Genomic DNA, 19,038 nt, shown 5'->3' with positions numbered 1-19,038 from the left:
AACAAAACACAACACAAAGACGTTGAGACGTCAAAAGAAACTCAACAAGGAAACGGAATGCCAATAGCTGGGCTTACATCCAACTCCAAACAAACGGGAAACAGAAAGCCAATCAATGGTCTTACATCTAACTCCACAAAGCAAAACAGGAAACAGATAGCCAATCAATGGTCTTACATCTAACTCCAAACAGATAAGCAATCGCTAACCAGCGAACACCAAAGAAAGAGAGCAGGTTGACAAACTAAAAGGGAGTCTGGAACTCAGACCTAATAGCTGTCAAGCAAAACACACACAGAAAAAGAAAAAGGGTGAACAAAACACACGCAAAAACAAAAAGGTTGCCCGGAGAGATCTCGCACGATCTCCTGCCTACGTACCTCATCTGGTATGAGGATCAGGGCGACGTAGTTCCCCTAATCAGGGGAGAAACTTTCTCCTAACCAGAGACCAGGGAATAACAAACTAAAAGGGAGACTGACTCGAGCCTAATAGTTGTCATGCAATCCACAATAGTCCTAGGTTGAGGCTGCTAAACAGAACCTAACTCGCACAGGAAGCAAGCCAATTCACACAGCAAATAAACATCAATGTACAGGCATCACACGCTATATGCAAACAAGGAGGCTCATACACGGTTGGGCTTTAGTCAAGGGGTCATATCAACCTCGAAAAACAAGCCAAAACTGTAGGGGTTCTGAAGCTCTTAACCACTGACATTGACCGTCAGGGTGAGCAGATGAAAGGTAACGAGGGTTAGACCTCATAGCTCTTAACCCGGGCCTGGGTGAGCTTCAAATCAATGAAAATGTGGGGATCCAGAATGAGGGACCCTACTCCATTTGACTGACTCTATATACAAGGATCTTGGGTTAGGTTCAAGAGCATCAGCACATAGTGCGAGCATAATGAACGACTCAACGACTAACAGGGGATTGATTGCTAGTCCCTTCTATCTGTCAATTGCCTCTTCACTTAGGAGGACTTAACAAGTAACATGCCTCGACAAGGAGGTCTTGGGCACAAATATAAACAATCACAGTCATTGCCTCTTAAGGAGGACTTCAGCCAAATGCCTGCCAAAAGAAAACGACAGGGCTTCCAGACTACATGGAGTAAAGAGTGGTTACCTAAGGTGGTATACCAACCACAAGCAAAGCAAATCTCAAGAAATGAGCTAAAAGTGACTAATGTACCTGTACAAAAGCCAAACAATCAGTATTCACATTCAGACAAATCAAACAGTCAACCACAGTGTTACAACCAATATGTTCACAAAGCAAGTCAACAAGTAAACAACTCAAGTGAGTTCATCACCAAGGAACCTACAACACAACAAAGTTTAGTAGACAAAATAATTTGCATCTCAAGTGATGAAATCACATCAACCATTTGAGCTAATTGCTTGAACCTGAAATACAAAGCTCAAAAGGTGAGTACAAACCACTAGTACCAAGACTAGGGTCAAAGGCAAAGCAAAAAGTCAAAACAGAAGTTGATATTCAACATTAAGCACATTTATTCAAGAATGAACATGTCCTAAAAAGGACCAAAGTCAAATCATAAAGCAAAGCCATCACATGGTCAAGATAAGGCAAAAGCACACAAAGGTGATCACAATTGGACATCAAGAATGGAAAATACACATTAAAACAGAAATGAATCCAATGATCATGAAATTTTTTACATGATATCAACATGTTAAACACAAGCCTCATGCAAAAATTTAGGACCAGAAGAGATCAAATGGTATGTCAATGAAAATGAACAAGATCAACATCAAAATGTGTGACACACATTGTCACACCATACATTCATGTGTCCAAATCAGAGATGGAATATGCTAAAAATGCCAAAGAAAAGCTCAAAAATCATGCAACATGTTATGAATGAGCATGTCAAATTTCAAGGCAATTGGATCAAATATGAGCATTCCACAAATCAATTGGCACAACATGTCACACTTGCATCATGTTCAAATAAGCAATCACATTTAAAAATACAGAAATGCTAAAATCAGGAAAATCACATCACAAAATAATAGACATTAAAATGAACATATGGAAAAAAATTGCATTCAATTTGGATAATCATGCTATTTGTTATGAATTTTAGAATTTTGATGAAATAAAATGAATTAACATGGAAATAATGTGGACATGAAAATGAAAAGAAAAATGGAAAATGCCATAGGCTGGTGTTGAACCCAGGCCCCAGGAGTCACAAGGCGCGCTCAGAAAAGTTAATTCACAAAAGTACATGGCCAAGGATCGAACTGGCTCACTTCAGGTCAAAAGAGCGCTCAATTAAATTGAATGGCAACGCGCTAGCAGAGGATCGAACCGGCACCTCAATGGTTCATGGCGCGCCTGGCCAAAACGACACTGTTTAAGCTGGAAACCCTAGCCATAATTACAGGCGGTGGCGCACGGTGGTTTCAACCACCTTCTCCGGCCAACCAGGCGGAGCGCCACCGTGGCAAAATGCAGAAATTGGCAAACTATATATCAACAGAAAGATCTCACAACGAGGATCACGAATCCATAAACATCTAAGCCTAAATCATCATGCATTTTCTGGATCGAAGGAAATAAGTTTCATGCATCAAACTTAAAATCATCATATCTCATTCAATACCTAACCATTTCAAGATCTATTCATATCAGAATTATCAGTGACAAAAACTCTACATGTTGATGGCAATGGAATTAAGAATAGTGAGATTCGATTTCTAACCTCTTTGAAGAGCAGTGACCTAATTTCTTGGATTCGAGCTCCAGCAATGTCCAGATCCACTCCTAAGCTTATGTATGGAAGCTTTATGCACGAATTGATGCTTAAATCCACTTGAATGCAACTCAAACTTCAAGTTCCATGTTCATCTTCAAGCTTGGTGTGTGCATGATCCTTGTCCAATTTCTTCAATCCAAAGCTTGATCCCTACTAAGTGATGATCAAGGAACACGAATATGCAAGAAAATTGAGGTGTTATGTGAAGAATTTTCAAATTTCAATTGAGAGAAAATTTTGAGGGAAATGAGATTCTAGATCTAGAAATTGTAAAACTGAGCAATTCTGTTACAATTAAGCTTTTATACCATATGTTAATCATGTTGTAATGATAATTAGGCATTGGCTAATGAAAGATTAACAAAATATGGAGTGTGATGCAAAATTGGTAAGTGCACCTTATGCATGGCAAAATGGACGTGCACAGTGCCATGTGAGTGTGTAAAACCATTTAAAATCAGTTCATGAACACAATTGGATTGGAATTAAGCATGTATGATGCACCAAATTTGAATTAGGCATTTTCCCTCCAAAATGCTCATGCATGGACAAATGATCATGTGATGTTATTTCATGCAATGCAATGATGGATTTGGAAAATATGATTGCTTATTTGAACATGATGCAAGTGTGACATGTTGTGCCAATTGATTTGTGGAATGCTCATATTTGATCCAATTGCCTTGAAATTTGACATGCTCATTCATAACATGTTGCATGATTTTTGAGCTTTTGTTTGGCATTTTAAGCATATTCCATCTCTGATTTGGACACATGAATGTATGGTGTGACAATGTGTGTCACACATTTTGATGTTGATCTTGTTCATTTTCATTGACATGCCATTTGATCTCTTCTGGTCCTAAATTTTTGCATGAGGCTTGTGTTTAACATGTTGATATCATATAAAAATTTTAATGATCATTGGATTCATTTCTGTTTTAATGTGTATTTTCCATTCTTGATGTCCAATTGTGATCACCTTTATGTGCTTTTGCCTTATCTTGACCATGTGATGGCTTTGCTTTATGATTTGACTTTGGTCCTTTTTAGGACATGTTCATGCTTGAATAAATGTGCTTCATGTTGAATATCAACTTCTGTTTTGACTTTTTGCTTTGCCTTTGACCCTAGTCTTGGTACTAGTGGTTTGTACTCACCTTTTGAGCTTTGTATTTCAGGATCAAGCAATTAGCTCTAATGGTTGATGTGATTTCATCACTTGAGATGCAAATTATTTTGTCTACTAACCTTTGTTGTGTTGTAGGTTCCTTGGTGATGAACTCACTTGAGTTGTTTACTTGTTGACTTGCTTTGTGAACATATTGGTTGTAACACTGTGGTTGACTGTTTGATTTGTCTGAATGTGAATACTGATTGTTTGGCTTTTGTACAGGTACATTAGTCTCTTTTAGCTCATTGCTTGAGATTTGCTTTGCTTGTGGTTGGTATACCACCTTAGGTAACCACTCTTTACTCCATGTAGTCTGGAAGCCCTGTCGTTTTCTTTTGGCAGGCATTTGGCTGAAGTCCTCCTTAAGAGGCAATGACTGTGATTGTTTATATTTGTGCCCAAGACCTCCTTGTCGAGGCATGTTACTTGTTAAGTCCTCCTAAGTGAAGAGGAAATTGACAGATAGAAGGGACTAGCAATCAATCCCCTGTTAGTCGTTGAGTCGTTCATTATGCTCGCACTACGTGCTGATGCTCTTGAACCTAACCCAAGATCCTTGTATATAGAGTCAGTCAAGTGGAGTAGGGTCCCTCATTCTGGATCCCCACATTTTCATTGATTTGAAGCTCACCCAGGCCCGGGTTAAGAGCTATGTGGTCTAACCCTCGTTACCTTTCATCTGCTCACCCTGACGGTCAATGTCAGTGGTTAAGAGCTTCAGAACCCCTACAGTTTTGGCTTGTTTGTCGAGGTTGATATGACCCCTTGACTAAAGCCCAACCGTGTATGAGCCTCCTTGTTTGCATATAGCGTGTGATGCCTGTACATTGATGTTTATTTGCTGTTTGAATTGGCTTGCTTCCTGTGCGAGTTAGGTTCTGTTTAGCAGCCTCAACCTAGGACTATTGTGGATTGCATGACAACTATTAGGCTCGAGTCAGTCTCCCTTTTAGTTTGTTATTCCCTGGTCTCTGGTTAGGAGAAAGTTTCTCCCCTGATCAGGGGAACTACGTCGCCCTGATCCTCATACCAGATGAGGTACGTAGGCAGGAGATCGTGCGAGATCTCTCCGGGCAACCTTTTTGCTTTTGCGTGTGTTTTGTTCACCCTTTTTCTTTTTCTGTGTGTCTTTTGCTTGACAGCTATTATGTCCGAGTTCCAGACTCTCTTTTAGTTTGTCAACTTGCTCTCTTTCTTTGGTGTTCGCTGGTTAGCGATTGCTTATCTGTTTGGAGTTAGATGTAAGACCATTGATTGGTTATCTGTTTCCTGTTTTGCTTTTTGGAGTTAGATGTAAGACCATTGATTGGCTTTATGTTTCCCGTTTGTTTGGAGTTGGATGTAAGCCCAACTATTGGCATTTCGTTTCCTTGTTGAGATTCTTTTGACGTCTCAGCGTCTTTGTGTTGTGTTTCGTTTCGGCGTGCATTAGCCGAACTACGACACCTCTGATTCTCATTCCAGATGATATACGTAGGCATAGGATGCGATATCCTAGGGAGCCTGTTCCCCATTTCCCCGAACTACGTTGACTCTGATGTTTGTTTCTGACAAACTACGTAGGCCCAGGATGCGACATCCTGCCGAGTCCCCTTCCTCCGTCTTCTTTCACCTGTTTATTCCAGTTATGTGCATTCTTTGAGCAGTTTATCAGCAACCTTTTTCTATTCTTTTGAACGTGGATCCCGTCGAGTACGGCGGACGTGAGAGGTTCTAATACCTTCCCCTTGCGTAACCGACTCCCGTGCCCTGCATCTCTGGTCGTAAGACCGTTCCTTTCCCCTTTTTCAGGTTTACTTCGAGCGTTTCCTTTCCCTCCTTTGGGATAAATAACGCACGGTGGCGGCTCTGTGTTTTTTTCCGCCGGTTGTTTTTCATGTTGCGACAGTGTGAGGGTGGGATTTCAGTTGCACAACATGTAGGGCTCCTTAAGGTTGAAGAAATGAGAGGCCAAGCACTCATATATATAGCAAATGGCAAGGTGGAAGCATGAACAAAGCATTGCATGGATGGAAAGGGCCTCCATGCATGGGCCTGTACAGGCGCATGGAGGGCCCAATTCCACATGGTTTGGCAAGCTGAGATCATAAATGAATGAAATGGACGTGCAGATTGGACTGTATGAGCTCATGCATGGCAATTGAAATGATTTTCACAAAATGCACTATTACATTGAAGCCTTCGAAAATGCCATGTCCAAAATCAAAATCCAACCTTATGAGTAATGGTTGGAAAGCTTATTGCATAAGGAACAAATGTCATGTTGATCAAAACTTCATTTGGGCCTTGGAAATTAATGAAAACTGAACTTGAAGTGTAGGGTGCAAAACATGCATATGTGAAATTTCCAAAATTGGCCAATGTTCAAGCCCTTCTGTCTCAATGATGCAAGCTCCAAACGACAAAATCTTCAACATGAAAGTTATATATCTTTTCAAGGCGATCAACTTGGACTTAGATTTTTCATAATTTGGATTTTTAATGAAGAAGTTATGGGCACTTGAAGTTGGACTTTTTCACATTTCAATGCATTTGGTCCAAAGTAACCTATAATGTTTTGCATTATCACATGTATTTCGTTTGAGAGTTTGCAATTTTGCTCAACATAACATTTTAAGTAGACATCTTAAGATTTCCAATGCATTAAGTCTCACCTCAAAATCATGAAAAATTAAGGAGTTATGTCCTTGGGAAGTTGACCCAAAATTAGGGTTTCAGTCAAAATGACCTATAATGTCTTGGAATGGATGATGACCTTCCAAGGTTCAAATCAAATTTTGATGAACATGAAAGTTGTTAATATGGTTTTTAAAAACATTTTTTCTCTTGGGGTCATCTCCATTTGACAAACACATAAAAAGTTAGGTCTCAGTATACTTTAAAATAGTCAGATGAATTGACTGATCAACTTCTCAAGTCCAAAATTCATATCTTGATGAATGGATGATTGAGGATACTCAAATAAGTTCAAATATTCATGAAATTATGAATTAGAGAACTTCCCTTGATTGTTTTTGACCATGGGTTGAGGTTGCTTCATGAGCAAGGCTCAGTTGATGAATAGGTGAATTAGGGTTTCCTTGGGAAACAAACCTCAAGCCCCTTTGATTTGCTTTGATAAAAATGATGAATTGAGATACTTGGGAGGCATATTTTATGGATGAGAGCTTTGGTAACCATTACCATGCTTGCTTTCATCTTCTCTTGACCATATCAATGCACATAGGATCTCCTAGAAGCTTTTGACCTTGTGACTGCTCATGCTACAAACAAAAGATGTTAGTGACATATTTTTGTGTTTTTGGTTAGTGAATAAAATGAAAAAAAGAAATAATATACAATTCAAGCATGCTTGGTGATCTCAAACCATATCTCAAGAGATCCCACCCTAAAGGTAAGGAGCCAAGATGCTTATGATCCTTGAGGCTATGCATATGCCATGTTATGATGCCATGAGGGATCTTAGGGTCAAAATTGGGGTCTTACACCAATAGTAACCTGCTCGCAACATTTTCTTCGCCATTGCATGTCCATTGGAATAAGTACCAAAGGAACCTTCATGCACTTCGGTCATCAACAAGTCTGCTTCGTGTCTATCCACGCATCTGAGCAAGACCATGTCGAAGTTTCTCTTGTATAATATATCACCATTCAAGTAGAAATTACCGGCTAATCTTCTCAAAGTCTTCTTATCTTTCAAAGATGCCCAGGCAGGTAAATCTGACTTTGGAGGAAACGATTGATGTCGTAATACCATGGCTTCTCGTCTTTGATCTCTTCAACAGCGAACACATGAGATGGCCTAGCAAGAAGCATTACAGACAAATTGGGAACTTCATTCCAATACTTCACTACGATCATTGATGCCAATGTTGCAAGAGCATCCGCCATCTGGTTCTCGTCTCGAGGGATATGATGAAACTCAACCTTTGTAAAGAAAGTTGAAATCCTCCTCGCATAATCTCTATACGGTATCAAACCGGGTTGATTTTTCTCCCATTCTCCTTTGATCTAATTCACAACCAAAGCCGAATCACCGAAGACATCCAAATACTTGATTCTGAGATTCATGGCTTCTTCAAGCCCCATAATGCAAGCTTCATATTCTGTCATGTTGTTTGTACACTTGAAAGTCAATCTAGCTGTAAACGGTAGATGCGTGCCTTGAGGAGTAATAATCACTGCCCCAATGCCATTTCCATATTGATTAACAGCTCCATCAAATACCATGCCCCAGCGGGAACCAGGTTCTGGCCATTCTTCAAGCAATGGTTCATCACAATCTTTCATTTTTAAGTACAAAATATATTCAACTGGAAAATCATACTGCACTGACTGATAATCTTCAATTGGTTGGTGAGCCAAATGGTTAGCCAAGATACCACCTTTGATCGTTTTTTGAGATCGGTATTCGATATCATACTCTGATAACAACATCTGCCGACGCGCAATCCTCCCAATTAAAGCAGGCTTCTCAAATATATACTTGATTGTATCCATTTTGGATATCAACCAAGTGGTATGATTCAACATATACTGACGCAGACGCTTAGCAGCCCAAGCCAATGCACAACAAGTCTTCTCAAGCATTGAATACCGAGTCTCACAGTCGGTGAACTTCTTACTGAGGTAGTAAATTGCAAATTCTTTCTTCCTAGTCTCATCTTGCTGACCAAGAACACAACCGATAATATCTTCTAGCACAGTCAAATACATGATCAACAGTCTTCCATCGACAGGTGGAGACAAAATAGGAGGTTCAAGCAAATATTCTTTGATACTGTCAAATGCTTTATGGCATTCTTCGGTCCAATCACAAGATTGATCTTTCCGAAGAAGCTTGAACATAGGCGCACATGTGGAAGTCATGTGTGAAATGAATATGGAAATATAATTCAAGCGGCCGAGAAAACCTCTGACTTGCTTCTCAGTTTTGGGCGTAGGCATCTCTTGTATTGCTTTGACCTTGGCAGGATCAACTTCAATACCCTTCTCACTGACAATAAAGCCCAACAACTTACCAGAGCGAACACCAAAAGCATACTTATTGGGATTCAAGCGGAGTTTATACTTCCTCAAACATTGGAATAACTTCAACAAATGCTCAACATGTTCCTCTTCGTCAATTGATTTAGAAATCATGTCATCGACATAAACTTCAATCTCTTTATGCATCATATCATGAAAAAGAGTAGTCATTGCTCTCTGGTAGGTTGCACCAACATTATTTTAACCGAAAGGCATCACTCTTTAACAGAATGTTCCCCAAGGTGTAAGGAATGTGGTCTTCTCCATATCCTCGGGTGCCATCTTGATCTGATTATATCCGGAAAATCCATCCATAAATGAAAAGACTTTGAACTTAGCAGTATTCTCTACCAGCATATCAATGTGTGGCAGAGGGAAATCGTCTTTCAGACTGGCTTTATTAAAATCTCTATAATCAACACACCTGTGGACTTTTTCATCTTTCTTTAGCACAGGCACAATATTGGCCACCCATTGCGGATACTCAGCGGTCACAAGGAAACCGACATCAATCTTCTTCCGAACTTCCTCTTTGATCTTCACAGCCATATCAGGATGCGTTCTTCTCAACTTCTGCTTGACTGGCGGGCTTTCTAGCTTCAACGACAATCTATGCTCCACAATCTAAGAGTCCAACCCAGGCATGTCTTGATAGGACCAAGCATCTGAATACTCTCGAAGAAGATCAATCAACCCCTTCTTAGCATCTGGACACAGTTGAGAACCAATCTTGACTTCCTTCACATCATCTCCGGAACCCAAGTTGACCAGCTCAATCTGCTTTTCAAACAACTGAATGGTCTTTTCATCTTGCTCAAGAAGACGAGACAATTCATCACTCACTTCTACATCATTTTCCTCCTCGTCTTCAAACACAGGGAATTCAAAATTTGGAGAAGGAGAAGGATCATTGTATTCAATGGGGTTAGGAACCAACCTGCATAATGATTTGATATTTTGATTTTAGAGAAGTGAGTTTGTGACCAAATATTATGCAGATGGAAAATTATATTGTTTATTTATGTTTTTTGTGATTACCATTTTCAGAATAAAGAAAAAAATAAAAATAAACATCAAACGTGTGGGTGAATAGAATTAATTTTATTGATGATCAATTTAAAATGCCTAAACAATGTTCACTTCTCCCTTAGCCATAGGAAAAGGATTTTAAAATATAAAAGCAATTACTTAGATCGATGCATAATAATAGGAATATCAACAGCAGTCCAATTGTTGCATGTCTTTCCATACGCTACAAAGTTGGTGCAGTCTTCCTCTTCGCTATCCTCTAGCACAGCAGCTAAGTGTTGTTCATTGCCATGAATGAACCCTCCGCTACGGAAGCTGAGTTGCATATCTTCAGATCTTGCAATTGACGAGCCCTTCTGGAACCCCAAACCGGTTCTGCCTTTGTTATCGGAGACCTCTACCATGCGCCCCCATTGATCAACAACACCTTCTTCAACAATCTTTTGAGCATCTATCAATGAGGACATAGGTGCCCCAACTCTCTTCGCAACAGCAATAGATAAGGCCTGGAACAGAGTTCCAACCTCATCCTCAGCTTCCTCATACGAGAAAGATAACATATGGCTAACCAACAACACCTTCTCTCCTCCCACTATCACTAGCTTGCCATTCTTGAAAAATTTGAGCTTCTGATGCAGAGTGGAGGTAACATCCCCTGCCTCATGAATCCATGGCCTTCCCAATCAACAGCTGTAGGCCGGGTGGGTATCCATTACTTGGAAAGTAATATGAAAATCACTCGGACCTATCTTGACTGGAAGGTCCACTTCACCAATTACCATTTTGTGCGAGCCATCGAAGGCTTTGACAATCATCCCACTATAACTCATGGGCGCTCCTTGGTAAGATAACTTCGATAAAGTTGACTTCGGAGGCACATTGTGGGACGAACCGATGTCAACAAGCACATTTAACAAAGCATCTTCCTTACAATTCATCGAAATATGCAAAGCCAGGTTATGATTTCTTCCCTCCTCAGGGAGTTCTTCGTCACAGAAGCTCAAATTATTACATGAAGTGATGTTAGCCACAATGTGATCAAACTGATCCACAGTAACATCTTGCTCTACATATGCATGTTCAAGAACTCTCTGCAATGCTTCTCTGTGCACTTCGGAATTCAAAAGCAGAGACAACACGGAATTTTTTGAGGGAGTCTGGAGCAGCTGCTTAACCACATTAAATTCACTCCTTTTAATCAATCGGAGTACCTCATCATCATCATTGGCTTTCAAGTTGCTGGATTCACCAGACTTATCTTTTGAACAACCAACCGGATCTACATTAGGCACCTCCACCTTCTTTCCAACACTTGTTTCTTCTTTTTTTTCTAGTACAACTCGCCCAAACACTCGACCACTGCGGGTCACCTTCGTAACATTAGCAATGCTCACCACTGAACTGGTCGTAGGCAATGGGACCTCTTGACCATTCTCTATCATTGTAGCATTATACTGATATGGTACAACCTTCTCAGATGAATACGAAACTAGGCCTGCTAATCATATTACCAACGGCGATACTGATCTTTGACTGATGTTCTTGCTGCTGCTATCATACTGAATTACTAACCGTTCTTGTTGCTTGAAAATGGGCACTATGACATTGACGTCGTCATCTACATGACATGATTGAACAATCTGAATCATGCCTTCATCCATCAAACGCTGGATGTCCCTTTTCACCACATCACACCCTCTTGGGTTCACGCTACAAACAACACAACCATCATGGTCATGTTCACAATCACTCACCAAACAAATATCTTTGTGCATCTGCACCAAAGATCTTCGGATAAACCGGACATCAAAAACCTTGAATTCTCCAGGACAACCGTCCACCATATTCACTGAAGAGTTCCCATGAGCGGGCAAAGGGTTAGCTTTCACATTTGGTGCACGATCCTCAAAGGACACCATACCACTCTTCATAAGCTTTTGCACCTCATACTTCAATAGATAACAGTTCTCAATGTCATGCCCAGGTGCACCCTGATGAAAAGCACAGCGAAGCTCAGGTCTATACCACCAGGGAAGTGGTTCTGGGATCTGCGGTGGATTCCTCGGTTGAATCAAGTTCTTCAGAACTAACGAGGGATATAATTCTGCGTACGACATAGGGATCGGGTCAAAAGAGACCTTTTTCCTTTCAAAGTTTTGTTGTTAATGATTGTTGTTGGTATTGTTGTTGTTGTAGATGTTTGTTCTTTGTTGCGGTTGTTGTTGTTGACGTTGATTTTGTTGTTGCTTGCTGATTAGAAAATACTAGAATAACAGAAGATACTTGATGATGATGATGTTGACGGGGTGGTGGGTTTCTTCTGATTTGAGGCCTCCTCTGCCTCCTACTGGAAATTGCATTTGCTTCACTGTCTTTCCTCTTACTAAAACCACTGCCATACTTCTTACTGGTTGACGCCTCATCTTTTGACAAATGTCCTTCACGGACCCCCTCTTCAAGTCTCATCCCCATATTTACCATTTCGGTAAAATCACTGGGGGCACTAGCAATCATACGTTCATAATAAAATAAACTCAGGGTTTTCAAGAAGATCTTCGTCATCTCTTTCTCCTCCAAAGGAGGAGTGATCTGGGCAGCCAACTCCCTCCATCTCTGCGCGTACTGTTTGAACGTCTCCTTGTCTTTCTGAGACATAGACCTCAACTGGTCTCTGTCCGGCGCCATGTCCATATTGTATTCGTATTGCTTCACAAAAGCCTTTCCCAAGTCACTGAAAGTGCGGATGCTTGCACTATCTAACCACATATACCAACGGAGTGCAGCACCAGACAAGCTATCATGGAAGTAGTGAATAAGCAATTGGTCATTATCTGTCTGAGTTGACGTCTTACAGGCATACATCACAAGATGACTGAGCGGACAAGAGTTTCCCTTATATTTCTCAAAGTCAGGCACTTTGAATTTCAGCGGGATTTTAAAATTGGGTACCAAGCACAATTAAACAACACTCTTCCCAAACAGATCTTTACCTCTCATTATTTTTAATTCCTTACGTAACTCAAGAAATTGGTCTTTCATCTCGTCCATCTTCTCATAGACATTCGGACCCTCAGACGACTCAGAATGATAGATGTTATCCTCTACGCGAGGCATAGTGTACACAACTGGAGGTGGCACGGACATGACCGGGCTATATGCCGGCATGGAAGAAAAGGTAGGCGCAAAGCCTTCTGGCACAAAGTTGGGTGGCATTCCCCATGGGAATCCGGCAGACAAGTTCGGTGCGAAATGGGCGGTGGCAGCAGGCACAGTAGAAGTAACCACTTCTGAGATAACAGTCCTCCCGGGAGGAGTTGCAGGTGTTGGAGAAGCTTGGCTTTGAGCAGCAAGAAATGACTCCATCATGGCAGTCAGTCGGGCGATCTCGTTCTTCAGCTCTTTGTTCTCTTGCTCTAGATGATTGGCTCTGGTGTTGTATCAGTGAGTTAGCTTGGCTAAAGCATAGAAGAACATCAATCAGACACCTGGCAAAAACCTGCTTATGCAAATGATGCATGAAATACAATGCTTGATTATTATTTTTATTTCCAAGGAACTTATTATATCATTTTCAAATATATATATATATATATATATATATATATATATATATATATATATATATAAATGGCAATTGCAATTATTTGATATGACCAAAAATCTCTTTTTATTTATATAAATTGGAAGGATTACACTGAGTACAATTTCATAAACCAATATAAAAAGATACAAGAGAAAAGGAGACTAGTCATCCTAAGGATCCCTAATAACAATGTCATAAGATCTGGCTAAAGGCGCGTACTTCCTTCGAATGCGACAGATCTCGGTCTCAAAAGAAGCCTTCATCCGAGTCTTCTCGAGGACAAGCTAGTCAACAATCTTCTTCCAAGCAATGGAAGGTTGAGGCATGCTAGAAGATGAAACCTCTGGCTCTCTCTGTTTCTTCGTCACTCGGTCTTCGAGTAGCTTAATTAGTGCATCTTTGTCCTTAGACTCCAACTGCAACTCTTCATGCTTCTTGCTCAAAGCACGAAAACGCTCTTCCCACATATCCTTCTCTTGCTTCATCTTGGAGAACGCGTCTTCCAACTCCTCTACATCTTGGTTAGGAAGAGTTAATGGCTCAACCACAACCATAGACATAGGTCTTTCACAAGGATAAGGCATCTTCAACTCCATAGCTCTCTTCTTCACCCAAAGAGTGTAAGCTTCCAAAGCTACACAATTGCACGGACCAAGCTCAGATCTTCCTTTCTTATGCACATTATGCCAAGCATGCACAATCTTCTGCTTCAAATATTGGGGATCTTTACCCTCTTGATAGAAAAGACCTTCTAACAAAGTGTTATTAGGTTTGTCTCTCAAGGGGAACCCAAGTTGACGACGAGCCAAAGCAGGGTTGTAGTTAATTCCTCCTTGTGTACCAATGAGAGGTACATTAGAGAACTCACCATAACTATCAATAATCTCCAAAATGCTTAAGGATGGGTCATACCAAACTATATCATGATTAGTGAGAGACATAAGTCTCTTAGACCACCTTAGACATTGTTTGTTTTCCACAAAAGCAGGTGTCTGAGGCATGTGCGAAATAAACCACTTGTACATAAGATGAATGCAATAGACAATCGTTCCACCACCTTTAGAGTTCCTTAGATGCAAAGAGAAATACATATCACCCAACAAAGTAGGCACAGGATTCCCAATCAAGAAAAGTCTAATGGCGTTAACATCAACAAAACTGTCAATGTTAGGGAACAAAGCTAATCCATAGATGAGAAACACAAAGATAGCTTCAAAAGCATCCATACTACCAGCTTGAGCAAAAGTGGTAGCTTCCTTGATGAGGAAAACATATGGCAACCCAAATAACCCTCCTTTCTTCACCCAATGAGCCTCTATCTCAGACTTCTTCAAGTGAAGAGCTTCAACAATAATACTAGATCGAGGAATCTCCTCCAATCCACTAAAAGGCACTCTACTAGAAACAGGTATCCCCAAAAGATGAGAATACTCCTCCAAGGTAGGCACAAGCTGAAAATCTGGGAAAGTGAAACAATGGTAGAGAGGATCATAGAACTGCACCAACACACTCAAGAGTCCTTCAACCACATCAGCAGACAAGATGGACAGAAGCTTCCCATGATGTTTTTTGAAGTCCAAGGGATCTAATACAAAAGATGCTAGCTTCCTTAACTCTTTCAAGTCGGGACATCTGAAACTGTACTTCTTAGTCTTCCTTCGTCCATAATCCATGGTCTGAAAATATTTGCAAATGATACCTTAGTTCTTTGAAATTTTCGTGTGATGAATGTTATGATGCGCATGAATGCATGAATGCATGACTGCAACAATCACAAATAAGGGATCACACACAAGGCAAACAAAGGTCAAGGGATGAATCAAGTCATTGTCAAGATCAATCATCCATTTTGGTGGATTATTGTTTACACCTTATCAACACCCAAGTTCCATTGATATTGATAAGACGTGATTGGATCAACCAAGAATCAAGGGTTTGTTGCAAGTCAAGAGCATGGAGTCTGGGTAAGAACCATCCCAAAGGAGTGGACTAAGGATAAAAACCTGTAGATCATGTTCTAAAAAGTTCCCAGAGTCTTAATTCCATCTATCGGATATTACAGGTAAAGATGACTGACTCATCGACCCATAATATTCTCAAGAGAAACTCGTCTGAGTGTAGTATCGCGTAACAACTGTTGTCAAGTCTACACCTGAACAGCTTCCACACTACATCCTAAATAGGCCAAGATGGGTTAAATGTTCTAAGGTCCTTAGCTTCTCAGACCCAATTAGAAATAGTAATGCCTAACCACAAATACTTGTGTGACATTTCCAAATCCAAAGGAGTCTCCACTGAGCGGATGGATCTCAAGTCAACTTGTTAAGGACTACTCCACACCAGTCTAACATGACTATACCATCCTCCTATCTTAATTGCACTCAAGTTCGAGTTAGAACTTATCTCACCGCTCAGAGATCACCAAACACAACAAGCAGATTATATCATACATACATATATACAAACATCACATATATACAAATATATTCACATAAAAAGTAGGCTAAACCCACTGGAAACTACTCCCCAGCAGAGTCGCCACTTAATTTCTGTAGCGGGAAATTCATGATCATCAAGCTATTGACAAGCTAGAGATCAATTAACAAGAGTCGCCACCGCGCTTTTATTTTTTCCAAGGGAAAAGGGAAAAAGTACGAACAAAACCCAAATAGTAAGAAGTTTTCAAATAAAAACTAATAAAAGTCAGAGATCACAGGTAAGGGGGTTGGTTACACAGAGGGAAGATGTTAGCACCCAAAGTGTCCTAAGTACTCCTAGGGAGCCCTTTTTGTGTGCACATGTATTTTGTACAAAGTGATGTTTACAAACAAATAGAATGGGGGGATGAGAAAAGAATTCATTAATTATATTTTTGTGTTTGACAAGACCTTTGGTCTTGTGCCTACGTACCAACATAAAAATGAGGGATCAAAACCTCGTAGTTCGTGCTACAAATTTCAAAATGAGTGTGTTGATTTTAACAAAATTTAAGTTTGAAAGGCACAAAGGCCTAAAATGGTATGAATGAGTTAGTTATTTTTGGCTTTTTGAAAGTTTAAGTCAAGTATAGTTAAATTTATTTTACATGCTTGATTTGAGAAAATAAGTTTGAAAATGCAATAACATAAGGCCAAAGTTTCTATCTTTTTGCAAAAGTGGTTAAAGTTTAGAACAAAAGTAGTTCACACAAAGAAGAATTTGAAAATGGAGGGAGAGATTTGAAATTTAAAAAATGGGGAGAAGATGAAGAGACTACCCTATGCACAAAAATTAAAAGTTTAGAGTTGAAAAGATCTAACCAAATGGATAACAATCCAATAGACAAGTATGTCAATAGAAACCCAAAATTCCCTTGGACTTTAGAATCAAGCAACACACAAATGCACAATTATATTATCTTGAAGAGCAAGTCATCAAATAAAGATGGCATCATCCAAGCTTATCCATTCCATGATCTCCTTCAAAAATTGCCCATGCAACAGATGAATTCCACAAGTCACAAATTCAAAATAACAGCTTCACAATGATCATGTTGCAGATGAATCTTAGAGAGATCTCCAAAGATGTATCAGATGAAGTTCAAATTGCAAGCACTTGATTATTCAGTAAGTTGGCATTGGCCAAGTCCTTTAGCTTATGGAGGTTGCCTAGATTCTAAGTCCATTTTCTCAAGATCAAACCATCAGTCCACTCAAACGTTTTTTATGATTTTTATAATTATTATATACATTAATGGTCAAAGGCCATACAAAAAAACAAAGTAACACAAACAAAATATATCACACAATATGGTCCAAATGGACAAAGTGAAAATTACATTAACATAAACAATTAGAATGATATGTACAATGGCAAATGAAATAAGGTGCTAAAAGTAAATTGCATTAAAGTAAAAGATTGGAATTAAAAGTTAATGGTTAGTAAGTTAGAAGTTAGTTTTGTTTTGCTTTTCATTTCAAGACATTCTTTGCAGAACACTTAACCCACTTATCACAAGCATGGATCCTTGAACCATAACATCTTCCAAAGGAAGGAAAGAAGGCCAAGTTTCCAAACAATACCATGAAAGAGGGGAGACTTACAATCTCACTAACTAGAATGCTTATGCCTTTTGTGTCACAAATTTAGCGCTATGTTAAGCAATCGTAATTGGAATTATGTAGAAGTCACAACTATTTGAGGCAGAGCAATAGACTTTTGGTGTTAATGCATGTTGGAGACATAGTATTATGAACTATACTCATGAAATATACCACACACAAAAAATATGCAAAAGGTGTGGCCTAATCTAATCCATGCTCATGTCAATTTTTCAATCAAGTAGCATTAGGACTTTGAGATGTCATAGGCCAAATGGAAATGAATGGATGAAGAAGGGGAATTAGATGAAGAGGGAAGGGGATGAATGAGATCACAAATTGTTCAAAGGAGGACTTTTACCAAATGAATATCATTCATTCATTTTGGGAGATGGAATGTACATTCCATCAATCCCCTAAATCCAATGATATTAACTTGACAAAGTCAAATCAACCTTGACCAAGGCCCAACAACAAACAAGCAAACTCAAATAAGTCAATACGAATGGTCAACAAAATTTAATTGGCATTTATTCAATTAAAAATAATAAAATAGTGCATTTAAATCAAATATGTTTTGTCCAAAACCTAAAATCTCATCAAAACACCAAAGAAATGGCCATGAGATTTATCATAGGTCAAACAAGGTCAAAGGACCTAGGAGAAAATATTTCATAATTTTTGGACATTTAAAAATATTTTTAAACAATTAAAAACAAATGTAAAATCAATTAATTCATGAAAAATATTAATAATGATCCAAAAATGCAGAAAATCAAAAATACGTGGACCATCAGATCTCCCTCATTAACTGAGGATGCAGATCGGATGATCCAAAACGCGCGTTCCACATGTACCTTAGTCAACTGCGTTGTACCAATGGTAATTAAAACAAACGCTCATGATTAAAACGTGATACATGGATCCTATGGTTCACAGCCTTGCCAAGTCATCGCCGGAGCCAGAGCTCCGGTCATCTTCTCCGGTGGACCTCACCGGACTAGTCAAGATGAACCATCACCAAAAATAAAAACAAGGACATGATCTTGAAGAAAAAATGGCACTGAGCTCGAATTTGACCTCCATTCATTCAAATTCCAAATATATTGAGAGATATGTAGAGTTGAAAATTGAGGTACATGAACTGAGTTCCTTCGATTTGGCCTCAAAGCAACTCAATCTTCTTGCCTACATTGGTAGGACTTCAAACAACCAAAGAATCAATAGAATTGAGCAAGAATTTAAGAGAATCAAAGAGTTTAAAATTTCTGCAAATTATTTTCAATGGAGGTCTAAACATGATAGATCTTGATCTTACTTGTGCTTGGACTCACTCTACTTGCTTGCAGGAAGAG

This window comes from Lathyrus oleraceus, chromosome 1, assembly GCF_024323335.1.
Source record: "Lathyrus oleraceus cultivar Zhongwan6 chromosome 1, CAAS_Psat_ZW6_1.0, whole genome shotgun sequence".
NCBI classification, from domain to species: Eukaryota; Viridiplantae; Streptophyta; class Magnoliopsida; order Fabales; family Fabaceae; genus Lathyrus; species Lathyrus oleraceus.
Note: the sequence above shows the minus strand (reverse complement) of the source record.